General features: G+C 38.2%; 1 protein-coding gene across 13 annotated transcripts in view; it reads left to right on the top strand.

The window, feature by feature from the left end:
- Positions 1-14,999, top strand: part of ATXN1 (ataxin 1) — a 516,919-nt gene that overhangs the window by 181,758 nt on the left and 320,162 nt on the right. For 10 of the 13 annotated variants that reach the window (XM_072603913.1, XM_072603906.1, XM_072603904.1 and 7 more), the window contains one exon: positions 1,268-1,411. The gene's annotated coding sequence lies outside the window, so the exon portion shown is untranslated. Of the gene's footprint in view, positions 1-1,267; positions 1,412-12,863; positions 12,953-14,999 lie in introns of all 13 variants that reach the window. The other 3 variants (XM_072603910.1, XM_072603908.1, XM_072603909.1) reach the window with 3 other exon arrangements.

Genomic DNA, 14,999 nt, shown 5'->3' with positions numbered 1-14,999 from the left:
TATGAATACAAAATGAGGTATCTGTAAAGTCCCTTTCCAACCTCAAAGTGCTATAAATGTGAACTATCTGATATGTGGACCACATATAGAAAATGTTTGCAATTAATTAACAAAGTTTTATGGAATATTAATTAGACAAATAACTGAATGACATTTATAGAGTGGCATTATTATGCCCAGCAATCACTGATAACTGATGAATATTGACATCTGTTCTATTTGTCTGGCAACAAAAACAATACATGGCAAAATTTTATAATTCTTTGGCTAAAAGCTTACGAAACTTGAATTGTAATAACTTGTTTCTGGCAGTTGGATTTTGGCAGAAAGATTTTGCACAGTCAATACTTCTTGATTAGTGATACTTTTGTGCCTTCACAGGCTTTGTGAATTCCTGAAACAAGGATTTGGCCTCTAGCTTCAGTGGGATAGAATTTAACCTTATCTCAAGCCTGTGGCTGCCACTCCACCCTTAATTTCTGTTCTTTGTTGTTGTTCAGTCCTGGCCAACTCTTAGTGACCTCATTTGGGGTTTTCTTGGCAGAGACACTGGAGTGGTTTGCCATTTCCTTCTCCAGCTCATTTTACAGATGAGGAAACTGAGGCCAACAGCCCAGGGTCACACAGCTAGTGAATGTTTGACGGTGGATTTGAACTCAGGTCTTCCTGACTCTGGGTCTGACATTCTATCCACTACACCACCTAGCTGACCATATTAATTAGAGCTTTTAAAAAGTTTGTTATATGGAATTTTTTTGATTTAAAGCATTATTTTTAAGAGTTTTCTTCACCTAGTGATTTATAATTCTTCTCAGTAGGTCAGGAATCTCAGCTACATTGAGTGTGGAGATTCCACCTCTGATATGGGTCTCAGCTTGAGCCCACAGTTTAGTCGATGGTTTTGGAGAGTTGCTGTATCTGAAAAGTTCATCATCCTATAGCCAACCTGGTCATAAACCTCCCTGAACATCTCTACACTGGGCTGACAGGCATATAGGCTTTGCAGTTTGTGAAAATTGTAAGAGAACTATGTTCCTTTGGAATATCTCTGAGAAGCTGGGATCACCTCCCTACTTTCATAGGACGGGGAGAGAGAGAGAGAGAGAGAGAGAGAGAGAGAGAGAGAGAGAGAGAGAGAGAGAGAGAGAGAGAGAGAGAGAGAGAAGAGAGAGAGAGAGAGAGAGCAGCTAAAACCTGGAAGCTAAGCATAATGAATTTCTTTTTAGCTTTGTAATTCACTTTTCTCTTTTGTCGTTGTATTTTACAGACTTGGGCAGTTGATATTTGTTGAGTTTCCCTTCTGCCGCTGCTTTCTACTCAAACAGCATCTGCCTGAAAAGACCTTCAGGGGAGAAAGAATTCACTGGTGATGCTCCTGCCCTCTTCATCGTGATGAAAGCACATGGTACAGGTAACCCCCATTCTCACCCCAACTCTGCTCCATCTCTAGACCACATTGCCATTTTGTTGTGATGACTTTGGTATGCTAAAGGAAAAACTTCCAGACACACAAACGTGGCTAAATCAGACAGGACTGATTGTGAGTGGTTAGATAGGAACATGGCTGACAAATCAGAGAAACAAAAAGTTTTTTTTTTTCGCTTTTCTCAGCACTGCCAATGTCCATTTCCTTCATTTCTGTAGTAATAAAATTTTACTTCTTTAAAAAGGCATGGGAGGAAGAATAAATGCTATTAATAAAGAGCATCAGTGTCTGCTTATGCAAAAGTGTAGTTTCGAAGTCTTTAAGCAGTGGCAGTTTATGGGACCTTGAAGGGAAGACAGTAGCAATGCAAGCACATTTGTGATTGATCCTCAGACTGTTCCTCCTTCATCCTGAGCAGGCTGTATCTCTTGTATCTATAATTCTCTCACTTCTCATTTCTGCCTAATAGAATCCTTCCTTCAAAGTATGGTTTAGATATCAGAGGTGTTTCCTAATCTACCCCTCACTGCAGTTGTCCAGTTTTTCTTTGGGATTATTTTGTATCACTATGTATATTTGTATTGAATAATCTGTGTAGATGTTTATTTCTCCAGAACAATTGAAGGTCTTTGCAAGCAAAGATTGTGTCATTTTTCTCTTTTTTCTTTCACTGGCTCCTTGTTGGTGTTCAGTAAATGTTTGCTCAATAGAATGGAACCTTCGGTGCATTTCAAATAGAAATGGAAGCAGACTTTTCATTTGGCATATTCTCGATTTATTTTCTAGGGTTTCTTTCAGGACTTTCAGACTATATCTTGACTAGGTCTGCTGTTTATTATTTTCACCACTGTGCCCTTTAAAGCACCCAGATGGACAAATGATGGAGTTATTGATCTAGTCGCTGTGGTCAACCTTTGAGAAACTAATCTTTGTTCAGTTTCCAGACTAATGACAATTCAGACTTGACCTGCTTGACCAAGATCTCTGGCCATCCCTTCAACATTCTTCATGCTCATTTCTTACTACCCAAATAATCAGACAGAACAGCCACAGAAAATTAAATGAATATATTGCTTTAAGTCTGGAAGCAGAGAAAAAACAAAAGTTGAGACTATCCTGGAGTCATTTACTTGTTTATTTTTTCCTGTGCTTGTTATAAATTGTTGAATTTCCAGGCACACTTACTAATTAAAGTCAATACAGAAATGTGAGAAAGAGGTAAACATTCATAAGTATAAAACTAAAGTTCTATGATCATAAGCAATCAGTCGATCACATCGATCTAACGATCAGTAAGCTTTTATTAGGCACTTAACTATGCGCCAGGCACCGTGTTAAGAACTTGGGATACAAAGAAAGGCAAAAACATTCCCTGTCTTCAAGGAACTCACCATCATTATAGTGGGGGACACAGCATTCAAATAACTATGTGCAAATAAGATAGAGGCAAGATAAATTGCCTTCTCTTGTATCTCTGAATTCTTCAGAATCTCATTCTTTTTTTTTTTTTTTGTTCTGGACCTCTTTCATTGGTCTACAAAACTTCTTTTAACAATGAAGATCAGCATCGGTTCATTTATTTATCAGTCTAGACTTCTTCCTGATATGCTAAGAAGACTTTGTGACTTGTCCACAGTCACACAGCCAGTGAGTCAGAATCAGGACACTTTGTGATTCCAAGGCCTGACCTCTTACTTATTCTGCAAAATTGTGTCCACCTCTTTTTCTTACAGTGCAGTCATGATGATTTCTTAGTTTTCTCCTGATCCTGCTAAGGTAATATTAATTGCAGGGATGAGTAGTACTTTTTAACCTGAGTGACACTTATGGAGACAAGCAATGCCTGGGATGAATTGACATGCACTTTGACTTTGGGAGGTGGGGTGGAGAGAGAGACAGACAGACAGACAGACACCCTGAGTGCTGCTCTCATACCCGGTAAGAATAGTTCTTTACAAAGGCAATATATGAGAGGAATCATTGTGTGGGAAAAAGAACATTTACTCAGAGGACATGGGTTCAAATGTCTCATCTCTTCCTTGGCAAAACATTTTTGGTCCTCATTTTCCTCCTCTGTGCAGTGAGGGAGTTGGACTTGATAATGCCTAAAATCCCTTCCATCTCTAGCTCTATGATCCTATGAAGGGAAGAGGGAAAGGGTGGGGGGAGGAAGAAAGAGCATAGCTGCAGAGAGGAGGTGAAGTGAGTATAAGGGAGGTGCAGTGTCACAAATAGCATCCTAGAGCCTTTGAATGTTATCCAGACAGGAAGAATCCCTCAAGATTCTTTAATCCAGTCCCATCATTTTACTGATGAGAAAACTAAGGAGCTGTGACATGTGACATGAGCTATCTCAAGATTATAATTTGCCTCAAACTTAGGATATTATAGTTATAATTGTTTTGGGAAAATCCTCTAAACACTAGCGAGTGATTTAATATTTGTCTGACAGTGTTATTTCCTTCTTATTTTGTATTTGGGTTAACTAAATAAGCTTCCAGGGATGACCTAGTATGCAGAGATTATCTCATGTGTCTCTCAACATATCTAAATTACAGCTTAACTTTGAGGGAGAAACGGACCCTGTTTCTTCAGTTTACATGCTATACGTGTCATTCACCCTCCCATTTATGTGCATTTGCTTGGGCTGTCTGTCTCCCATAACTCGTGTGCACTCCCTTCTCATCTCTGCCACTCAGAATCCATAATTTCTTTAAAACTCAGCTTAAATGTCACCTTCTCCATGAGGATTTCTGTTCCCCACAGCTGTGGGAGCTTCCTCCCCTGAAATTCCCTTGGATTTATTGTGTATTTATTTTGAATATTATTATATTTACCTGTTTTCATACCCTATAAAATGTAAACTTCTTGAGGGTAGGGATTGTTTCTTCTTGTCTGTCCCAAAGTACATAGAACAGTGCCTGGCAGATAGTAGGTATTTAATATAAATATTTGATTGCTTGATTGATTGAAGTCAGAGTCTGGTCCATAAATCTGTGAAGGGGTGTGCTCCTTGGATTTATGAAACTAATGCCTGAACTCATGGTGCAATATTGGACCAACTCTCTGAATGGGTGATCCTTTGTCTCCTCTAAGATAAGTCACTCGCCACCAATTAAGATTGCCAGAGTCTCTTTTAGCTGTGTAATACTCAATTGACAAGTGAAAAAGCAGTTAGCTGGATATTTGGAATCATGGAGATCAACCATTGAATGCAGTAGTTTTCCTTTCAATCATTCTTGCCTTGAGTGCTGAACTGGCTTCCTTGTAGGAGAGACTGTGGAGGAGAATATGGAGAAGAAGCTTATAGAGACCCTTTTGCATTCAGGGAATTCATCATTCTCCTTCCTACCTACACATATAAAAAGGAAAGCTATGTTAGCCTCATTCATTCATTCATTCATTCATTCATTTAATTGACAATTATTAAGTTGCTGCTGTGTTGTTGGACACTGTACTAGGTGTATGTGGTGGGGGGAGGATACAAAATTTTGGATAAGACACAGTCCCATCCTTCATGAAGCTTGTGACCTATATGAAGGGTTAACAAGTTCTTGCTTTAGGACCAAAAAAGCATTCTTAGTTTGTCGCTTTTACAAAAAGCAAAACAAAACAGATAGAAGTCTGGATTTGGTTCTAGGCTTATAACTTGCTGACTCCTGATCTAAACTAGTGGAGTTAGATCATATTTTGGTGGTTGAAAAATGAGAGAAAATGGTTAAATATGGCATCACAAGGACAAGTAAAGTAATAAAAGCTCATGCTCACATGGCGTCTTAATATTTATAGAATGGTTTCTGCACAACAACCCTGTGAAAGAGTTATTGCAAGCATTTTTAATCTCATTTTACAGATGGGAAAACTGAGGATCAGATTGCTTAAATGCAGAGATCTTGAATATAAGATCTTGAAGGGGTCTTTGAAGTTACTTCATCCAAACCCCAACAAAAATTTGCCCAGGTCATACACAGCTAATAAGTGTCAATTAAAATTTGAACCTGGATTTCCTGACTACAGGTGCAACATTCTTGTCATGCTGCCATTTTGTCCGTATTCAGTTGTTTTAATTGAGGAATTTTTCCTTTAATGAAGACAGTCAAGGGGTTTGGGATAGGGACTAGATCTGAAATTAAATTGTTAAATGAAACTCCTGGATGAGGAATCTCTCTGTGTGTAGAGGCAGCTGATGGCACAGTAAATAGAATACTGGGCCTGGAGTAAAAAAGACGAGTTCAAATCTTGCCCTAGACACTTACTCACTATGTGACCTTGGCCAAGTCACTTAATCTCTCTGCTTCAGTTTTTTCACTTGGAAAATCTGAATAATATTATAGCATCTAGTTTACAGGGTTCTCGTTTAGATCAAATGAGATAAAGTACTTAACACAGTGCCTGGCATGTAGTGCTATATAAATGTTCATTCCCTTCTCTTCTGCCATATCAGTGATGATTAGAACTCTTTTTAGCAGCTTACAGTCTTAATTGCCTGAACATTGAGAGGTTAAGTAACTTGCCTAGAGTCACACAGGCATCATGGTCAGAGGCAGCACTGGAACCCAGGTTTTCTGGGCTCTGAAACTAGTAGCTCTCTATCTACTATATGTCACACTGTTCTGCAAAGTTCTAAATACAGAAGCTTCCTTAGCTTTGGCCCAACATTCAGCTCAAACTCAAAACAACTGCATTTTTTTCTTTGCATTAAAACATTAACACTTTGATTCTTAATTTAAAAGCTATATACCTTCATTATTGCTTTTAAGTAGAATTCTATGACTTTCTAAGTCACAAATCATTTTTTTTTCCTAGGGTCATTATAGAAATAGAAGATCAAAAGCACTTTTTTATACTTAACTTCCATTCATGTCTTTTACATTACTTTGGCAAAAATATCATACTTTGGACTCTTTTTTTTTTTTTTTCTGACTAGCAACTCTCTCTTGTTCCCGTCTGTCACCACTTTCCTCCTCTTACCTTTCTCCTGTTCATTCCCTTATATAGTTTAGGGACACCTCCCAAGTAATCACACCATCTCAGTATTAGAAGAGACCTCAGTGACCAGCCAGACTTGTATCTGAACAAAAAGCCTTTCCAACAACATGGGTGATACCTTGCTTCAAGGTCTCTAGTAAGGGGAAAATCCATTTGCCTTCCAAGGCAGTCTTTTCCACTGTGATACAAGTAATTGTTAGTAAGATTTTCCTTCCAAAACTATATTTGCCTTTATGTAACTTGCCAGCTGTTGCTTCACAATCTATCCTCTGGGGTCAGGCAGGATAAATCACATCATTCTTTCAGATTATAGCCTCAAATACAAGACTCTGCCTAGAACTTTCCTTTTCTTGGCTAAACTTCCCCATTTCCTTCAGCTGATCCTCACATAGTATAATTTTGAGGCCTTTACCATTCTGATTGACTCTCTTTGGACATTCTCCAACTCATCCGTGCCTTTCCTACGGTAAAGTGCCCAGAACTGAGTACAATACTACAGGTGTGGTCCAGCTGGGGCAGAGTACTTTGAAATAATCATCTCCCTAGGCCTGGACACCATGACTCTGTTTACATAGCCTAATTTTGCAATGAGTTTTTTGGCTTCCATATCTAGGCATTTTGGTGTCTGAGCTGATTTGCGTTATGAATTCATATTAAGCTTGTAGCCCACTAAAAACTCCAGATTAACATTCAGTCCATTCTCCCCCTAGGTGGAGGGGGTGTGAAACCATGTTTTGTATTATTTGACAAGTCTGTTTCTCTGGCAAAACGAAATTTTCATATTTGGAAACAATTCAGTATATATGACTCTTTGCATGAGGGCACAACCTTTATAAAATTGTCTTGAAATATATTTGAGTTTTAAAATAATTTGCCAGCTTAGGTATAAACCAGTTTACTCTGAAGATTTTGTACAAGAGATAAAGTGTACACAGAGCCACAAAACTCATATAGGATAATGTAGAACATTTTGTCACTGACGCAGTAAAACATTATTGAAAGATGGTGTCTAAAGTAACTTTGTTGGCTTTCTGCATTGACCTTAATAGACAGAGAACTTCAGTGATTTTTTTTTTTCTCCTCGGATCCAATCCTGCTATTTTATGTATTGACAAACTTCATTATTCAGAGCAAAGGGCATTGAGCACAGACTGAAAGGCAACTTGTCCATATGGCAATTCCTATACTTGGTGTTACTTTCCAAAATCATGCAATAGAATCTTACAATAGAGTCTTAGGGCTGGAAGTGACATTAGGGGTGTTCTAGGCCAACCTAGCACCCACTGCAGAAATTCCTTACACAATATCCTTCTCATATCTTTTTAAGCCTCCAGTGGTACTCCTACTCCTCACTGTGCCAGTAACCTTGCCTCATACTCTACCAAGACAAATTGTTGTTGTGATTGTTTTTAGCCATTTTAGTCCTGTCTGATTCTCAACAGGAGCTTCCTCTTCAGCCCTTCTTATCTCACATCACTCAGACATCTTCCCTCCCCCAACCTCTTCACTCTAGTTTCAGATGAAGGGGTGATTCACTCTTGAACTTACCAAAGCAATCTCTGGACATGTCCTCTTGATCCCATTCCCTTCCATCTTCTCCACCAGATTGCCCCAGCTATCTTCCCCACTCTTTTTTTCAGTCATATTTACTGGCTCTTTCCCTGCTGCCTACAAACAAACTTTGGACTGCCTTCCTGTATTTATCTTATATGTACTTTCATTTACATTTTTCCTTCTTTAGAATGTGAACTTCTCAAAGGGAGGAACTATTTTGACCTTTCTTTGTATCTCCAGTGCTTAGAACTGTATTTGGCACGTAGTAAGTGCTTCATAAACATGTTTTGATTGATTGGCAGATGGCCATCCAACTTTTATTTCATCACTTTGTTTTGTCATTGTTGAAATAAGATATCAGTCATCAATTTTTTGATGTAGTCATTGTTAGTGCATGCTTCAGAAATAACATAAAAGGCTTGTGGTTTGGGGGCTCAAACTAAGTCATAAAGAAACAATAGACTTATACCCCTATAAGCCAGTTGCTGCTCCAAGAAAACTGAATTGGTGAATGTATGTGCTCACTGAGCTTTTTAGCAAGATTAATCAAGGCAGTGCCTGTTGCTTGTGGTCTAACCAAATTCCATTGCTGCTAATGATATTCTGCAAATCCCACCCACTCCCACCAATTATTTTCCTGCCAAGAAACATTTGCTCTTCACTTTTCTCCCCTCTTTCTATTGTCTCTCCTTTACTTGGGATCTTAATAAGCTGTAATGACACCATGGTTCCAGGTTGAAACTTTTATCTGCCAGTAGAGCATAATAGAGTATCAATTACTGTGAATCTTCTAAGTGCCTTTTTGGAATGCCCAAATACTTGATGGTATTAGGCCAGGGTCCTTACCCTGTGATCTGTTCACCTTTTAAAGAAACTTTTTTGATTAATATATTTGATTATAATTATTTCCATATATTTTATCTATTTTTATTTTATTCATTCCTATCTATTTTATGCATTTAAAAGCATTATTCTGAGAAGGGGTTCCATCGCCTTTATCAGGTGGTCAGAGGGGTCCATGACACAAAAACCCTGGCACAGTGATAAGAGGTGGTCTTGCAAGTGGGACACTTGGGCCCAATCCTTGCTTTTGCCACTAACTGGTCTTGTGATTTTACAGAAGTCATTAACCTTCCCTAAACCCCTGTTTTCTTATCTATAAAAGCAATAATAAATGATAGCTAGCATTTGTATCGTGCTTTAAAGTTTGCAAAGCACTTTACAAATATGACAAATATAATTTTATCCCCACAGCAACCCAAAGATCAGTTGGAGTCCAGTTGTCCAGGACTTTAAAAGATGGCTAACTTTTTTCAGCTTAAAGAAAATTCTGTTTACATCTAAGGCTACTTCAAGCACTAAGAAAAAAAAAAGATCTGACATTTTCTGTTCTGTAACTCTCTTCCTTAATGTTTCAGGTTCCTTGCAGAGTATTGTTTACATAACCTCTCTAGGCATTTTAGTTTCTTAGTTTTTTTTTCTTCTTCTTTGTTCCTTTTGTCTTGCATGCTCAGGTGGAGCTAAAGACCAGCTTCTCCCAGGATGATGATATAAATACTCCTTTCAATTGCAAATCCTCTTCTCCCCAAGTACTTGAAACTGTAAACTGATACACAAACCATATAGAGGGATCTTCACTTCCCTTGCCACTGAAATCCATCCCTCTCTGGAGTAAATTTGGCAGTTGTTTAATAGCCAAGCTGCAATACTCATTTTGACAGTTTAGGGAAAAGAGTGAAACAGAAATAGCAGTTTCCAAAATAAATCCAATTAAAACAGAAGGGAGAGTTAAGTTAGGGAGAGGATGGTGTACCCCCAAGTCAGCTTCTCTTTTTTCTGTTTAAATTAGGTAGATTTCAGCTTTAATGAAATCCTTTTGCAGTGGGAAGGCACTACCGACACAGACTGTGGAGATGCACAGAAGGCAGTTTGACCTCCAGTCAGGAATCTCTCAGAGACACCAAAATATTCAGGCTCGTCTAGGATCCCATCTTGCTGTAGCTTTTGTTTCCCTGTGCCTTTTCTGTGTGCTAATTATCAGGTTCTATGTGCTTATAAATAGCTCCTATTTTTATAACCAGCCTCCTCCCCTTGCCCGATGCATACAATATTGTCACCACTGAGTATTTTAGGACATCAGAATTCACTGGCATAGAGGTTGTGAGCAAGTTTCACAATTGTAGGAGGGCATCATTCGAATTTGGTTCAGTGAGGGAGAAATAGAGTAGAATGCAGAGCCCTTCTGTTTATATTTTGGGGATTCTGGGGATCAGCTGTGAAAGGAAAGGAGAAATTGGGGGAATTTGGAGAAAGGAAGATCATGAAAAAGTACCTGGCAAATTAAATGGAGCTTGGGTAAAAATTTAGAATTCTGCTGGAGTGTGACCAAAGTGCTAGAGTTTTGGTACAATTTAGGAAAAAACAGAACTAGTCAAGGGTGAAACTAAAACAATTTTAGTATAGGTCACAAGAGTCTTAAAAACCAAAGGAAAACTTCAGCTTTATAGGAAACACCAAAACACAGGTCCAGAAAATCATTTTATTAATGACATAAGAAGGAATAATGAGGCCCTGTTTGAAAGTCTGTGACTACTGCTCCCCATTTTAAAATGAAGATTTTAGGTAAGAATGAATGCTAAGGAGAATAGCAGATGAAGGAGGAATATTATTTTTTAGACTGGAGAACTTTTTAAGATGAATCTGGAGATTGTAAAGTAAAGGTAGAATTGGGAAGGAAATATGTATAAATCTGCTGTTGTGAAATGGAATCAGACTAGATTCAAAGTGGAATCAGGAAAGGAAGAAGGTGTGCATTTTTAAAAATGTCTGCAGACTTTTAAAAATGTCTGCAAGGTCTTGATTAATGTTAAGAATAGACTATTAGTGACTGTAACAGAAACCACCAAAATAAACTTTACCTTAAGGCAGGATTTAAATGCCCATGCAGATAGCAATCTATTAAACATGGCTGCAAAATCAACATACATTTCTGTATACATTTCTTTTTGTCTTGAATTTTTATTCCTAAGATGTTAAAAAAAAATTATTCTGTTGAGTTTTGTAACACAGTGTTCTGTATGTAGTACCCACTCTCCTACTGAAATAGAAACCAAATTATTTGATAGTGAACACTGCTTCTGTATGTCTTGAATTACAAGATGAAAGAAAGTGGAAGAAAGGCAGTTGATTCAATTTTTACTTATGATATCATCTGGCTTAATTGAATAATCCTCATTTAAAGAGGTCTGAACAGGAAAGGGTGGGGGTACTGTGAATTATGAACAAGAGTTAAATTGAGTAGGATGCTGATAGATGTAAAAATTGAAATGGAGAAGGTACAGCCCTGTAGATCTTTAGAAAAAAAAAAAGTGTGGGTTTGCCGGCTGAGGTTCTCTTTTATGCATCAGCCCATCTGTCTCGTTAGTTTCTGTCTCTTAATCACAGACTCCATGAAGTGTCTACTTGTCTTTTTTTAGCTTTTTATCTTGATCTCCCACAAAAGTTAAGGGAAGGAAATCAGTTCAGTTGGATTATATACTGTGTGTGTATGCACGTGCATGCCAGAGAAGGGAAACTAATGTTAGGAGTATGTAATCATATCCATATGCTAGTGCTTGCATATATGTTCAAGGGTTTTTATAGGTACAAGTGTTGAGAGTCAACTGTGAGGGAACTTTACTTTTGACTTAGACATTGGGTTCTGATTCTACCCCTTCCACTTATCGCTTGTGTGACCTTGGGTAAGTCACAACTTCTCTGGACCAAAGTTGCCAGCTTTGTAGAATCAGACATTTGAATTAGAGGACCTCCAAGGTCCCTTTCAGCTCTAAATTTATGATCCCTGCAAGTCTGTAATACACTGCATAGGTGAGTCTACCGAATGCGTGGTGGCAAGGCAAAGACTCAGACTGACATTCATTAGGAATTAGCCATGTGACACAGAGAAAGCAAATGCTTTCAGCATTTACTATCAAAAAGTACATGATGATGTAACATGCTGTCTGTGTGTATGTGCAGGAGAGTTTGCTTATTCATCATTTAGAACAATAGTGGGAGTTAATATTTAACAGATTTAAACGTCAATAAAAGCTTGGGAGTACAAATTCTCTATTGTGAGTAAGGTACTGTACTTTACTCAGATGTGTCTCTGCTTGCTTGGAATGCAAAAGGCTTCAAATAAAGAATGACGCAGAATACAATTTATGGCAGAAAATTTGCCCTATCATTTAGGATGTTTGTGAGGTTGAACTATTTGCCTGTAGAAAAGCACAACTTTGTGTGCAAATTAGAATAGAAGTATGTTGAAATGGAATCTGGGAAGAAGCTCAGTGAGTTCCTTTCTGATTGAAAATACCTCTTATTTCCTCTTCATTATTCCCTGTGAAGGAAGAACTGTGGAATTTGGATTTGAAAACTGGATTAAAATAAATGGCTTTTGAGTTGGTTTTTTTGTTGTTGTTGTTGTTAGCCATATCCTGCTTTTCTGTTAAGCCATATAGACCCTGAAGGCTGTCGGTATGTAGAATATTCATTCATTCTGAAAGGCTAATAAATAAATATTTGGGTACTTAAAATGCTTAGGATTGGTGCAGGAATTGTCCAGTGGGTCATCAGCAACACTTGGGCTCCATCTCTTTGAGGCAAATGAAGTACAGTATAGAGAAAAGGGGCTGCAGTTTGTGGTCAGGGGTATCTGAATTTGGATCTTGGCTTTACTAACACTTGCTGCCCTGTAGGATCTTGGTCAATTAATTTACTTTTCTGGGTCTTAGTTTCTTCATCTGTTAAAATGAGAGTTATGCTTGATGGGATTAAATCCCTTTCAACTATTAATCTGTGATCTCATGAAATGTATGATATTACCAGACTTCAGATTTCTTATTTGCCCTATTAGGTGGAAGAGTGACTAGAGGACCAATCTTAAAGTCAGGAAGACCTGGGTTCAAGTCTTGATTCTTACACATACCAGCATTGTGATCCTGGGTAAGTTACTCAGCTTCTCAGTGGCTCCCAGGCAACTCCAAGATGATAAGTTTCAGAGAAGGTATTGTTCTGTATCTGTGGATAGGATTTTCATATGGGAAGTTTCCTAAATTAATGAAATTACAGGTCTGGGTCAATTTTAAAAAATATATACTTATCTCTACTGCAAGCAAGGCAGATTCATGAGACCTGGGCTTTCATCATGGCTCTTACCTTACACAGTGAAGGACCTTCTCTGGAACTTTTGCGGTAGGTAACTAGCACCAGTTCTCTAAAGTTAGGTTGATGGATATTTGGGGACAGAATGAAGCTGATGCTTCCCATTTTAACCACATAGTGACTGGGGAAGGAGAGCAGAGCAGGATAGGGGAAACTCAGAATAGGACTAGACAACATAACACCAACTAAGCAGTTCCCAGTGACTTCAAGGAGAACCCATAGCACTTGAAGGTGCTTATATGAAGAAAATGACCTTAATTGAGCCCACTGTTAGTGCTTATTCATGCTGTCTATTCCTACAGTGGTTCACAACTGTTTTAGATAGAAACTACCTTAGCAGAAATAAACTTGCCTGAAATAATCTTTTCCTTGAAATGCCTTGTCATGGAGTTCCATTTTGAATTCTTAGGGACTATACCTATATAATATCTCCATTTCCTATGTAACTGACTCTTAATTACCAAAAGCTTGACAATTTATGGTGTCTATTGTTTGAGGCATAGAATCATCTGTAAGATGTAGGGGATAGACTTTAAGGCACCTTCTACTTCTGAAACCTATGAGCTTATGATCTAAGCCTGAATGGAAATTTTTTTTTAAAGTCTGTAATTTGGGGATGTTTAGGTAGTTGCCAACTCCATATTTATTTTCCCTACTTGTTCAAAGCTTATGAGGGGACCTAACCTGATTCCTGACTATCAATCCTGTTACAACATAAGCATAATTCGTGTGTGGTTGTGCAAAGACCCCTGGAACTGGGTTCAAATTTAGCCCTTACACTTAATGGTTCTGTGACTCTGGGCAAAGCCAGTTTCTTTGATCTTGAGATTAATTGTCTGCAAAATGAAAACAATAATACTTCCATTATCAATCTCATAGGGTTGTTGTTGGGGAAAGAAAATCTTAAGTGCTATTTAGATGAGTTGTTGTGATTGATACCTATATTATTTCAACCAGCATTTATCGAAGTATTACGGGGAAAGCGAGAGAAACAATAGATGTATGAAACGTCGACTTTGCTCTCAAGAAACTTATAGCTTAGTTAGGGAGACAAGATGGATCCATATAAACATGATAGTATGCTATCAAGAACTGAATGAAGTAATGCACCTTATAAATGGAGTGGTTCAGAGGAGCAGGGTTGAGCTTAGAATTGTAGTTCCTTGAGTGCAGAGATTTTAGTTTTTGACTTTGGTCCCTTCTTAGAGGCTATAAAAACTGATCTAGGCCTTTCAGAATGAGTAGGATTTTAATAGAGAGAAAAGGAAAAGGAGATTTCAGGTAGAAAAGGAACACAGACAAAAGCAGAGGCAAGAAATAATAAATTGGAGAGAATTTTTTAAAGGAAGAATCAACTAGTCTTAATGGCAGCCTAATTATAGGTTATTGAAGGAGAGGGAAAGCAATTTTTAACAACTACAATGCTTTTAGCCCAGCAGACTTCTTGCTTAGTATGACGGTCAGATCCAGAAGAGGTATGATTGGATTGGGGAAGGACAAAATAGGGAAGAAAACAGAACCAGCCAAGTGGCAAGGGTGGGGAACCTGAAGCCTCCAGGCCACATGTGGCCTGTCAGGTCCTTGGGTGTGTTCTTTTGACTGAGTCCAAAGTTTTACAGAACAAATTCTTTTATTAAGGTGGTTTCTTCTGTGAAGTTTGAATTCAGTCAAAGGGCTACACTTGAGGAACTAGAGGGTCCCATGTGGTCCAGGTTTCCCATCCTTGGATAGGTACTGATTCCTGGTAGGAATCTTAAGACAGATTATTAAAGATATGGCTCAGGAACACCTAGAAAAGGAAGAAGTAATCACAGTGAGCCAAGAAAAT

This window comes from Notamacropus eugenii, chromosome 4 (genome assembly GCF_028372415.1).
Source record: "Notamacropus eugenii isolate mMacEug1 chromosome 4, mMacEug1.pri_v2, whole genome shotgun sequence".
Classification (NCBI taxonomy): domain Eukaryota; kingdom Metazoa; phylum Chordata; class Mammalia; order Diprotodontia; family Macropodidae; genus Notamacropus; species Notamacropus eugenii.
Note: the sequence above shows the minus strand (reverse complement) of the source record. Positions and strands in the feature narration are given on the sequence as shown.